Below are 1,251 nucleotides of genomic sequence, written 5' to 3' on the forward strand. Positions count from 1 at the left end.
CAGCTTTCTCGCTGGGAGGCAACAGACCATGAGGAGTGGGTGTGAGTGGTTCAGGCTTTTCCATCTGGGAGAGCAGACTGAATCTCAAATTGGTGCCTGCCTTCTGTGCCTAAGCTACTTCTTCACTCAGCACTTTGTAAAGCTCAAGTTCAAAGTCCCGAACGAAGGTCTCTTAAGGAATCCTCTGCAATGAGGATACAAGGCTTTCGTTATGGTGCTCGTAAATGGTCCCTGTGTTCCGTGGATTTCTTCCGTGCTCATTCATAAAATGTTAGGCGAGTTGAGGAAATTGAGGCTTAAGCAGGCAGCACTGTGGGGGTGAGGGGAGATGACCAGGAAAGGGCTACGGGTTGGCCTATTGGGCAAAGATCCCAATAAAGACAATTGTGGAGGCGTGTCTGATGGTCTAAGCCGTCACAAAAATAACCAGCGTTTGTCCAACCTCTGCCAGCCCTGAGTATCAGACTCATGGATCATTTTCTGTGATATTCAGAGCAATGCCATGTAGTCAGTAGTATAAATATATCTGCATTCTATAGATGAAGACAAGAAGTAAAGGCTTAGTGACTTGCCCGGTCACCTTCCCAAGAAGTAGCAGATGAGCAGTTTGAGCCCGAGCCAGATTCTAGGGCCCAGCCCTCGCCCATGATGCTGGTCGGCCTTCCAAGCACTATGATGAGGTCCCCACGTCCGGAGCGGAGCAAATGAGCTCCTCTCCAGCCTGTGCGTCCACAAAACGCCAGAGACCGGAGGGCTGAGCGAGGGTGGGGGCTCCCCCAGGTTCTCCGTTAGGCCCGACGGAAGAACTGGCCCACATCATGTAATCCTGACGACTCGAGAAGATGTGAGGAGGAATCTGTACGGCAGTAAAAAAAAAAAAAAGAGCAAACTCCTGTGCTACGTGGAGAAACTTCATGAACACAACGCTGGGCCAAAAAAGCCAGGCACAGGGGCACCTGGGTGGTTCAGTCGGTTGAGCCTCTAATTATTGATTTCGGCTCCTGTCATGATCCCCAGGGGCGTGGGACCTGAGCTTGGAGACTGGTTAGGATTCTCCCTCCCTCTCCCTCCGCCCCTCTCCCCTGCTTTTGTCTCTCTAAAATAAAAATAAAAACTAGCCACAAAAGCACACATACTGTGCCAGTCACTTAGGTGAGGTTCTGAAACAGAGACAGCCAATTCTGTGACGATAAAGTTGGGAGGGTAGCTGCCTTTGGGAAGCCCCCCGGCGGGGGTAGAAATGGCTCACAT

Source organism: Puma concolor, chromosome A1 (assembly GCF_028749965.1).
Source record: "Puma concolor isolate L17-30 chromosome A1, mPumCon1.1.hap2, whole genome shotgun sequence".
In the NCBI taxonomy this organism is placed as follows: Eukaryota; Metazoa; Chordata; class Mammalia; order Carnivora; family Felidae; genus Puma; species Puma concolor.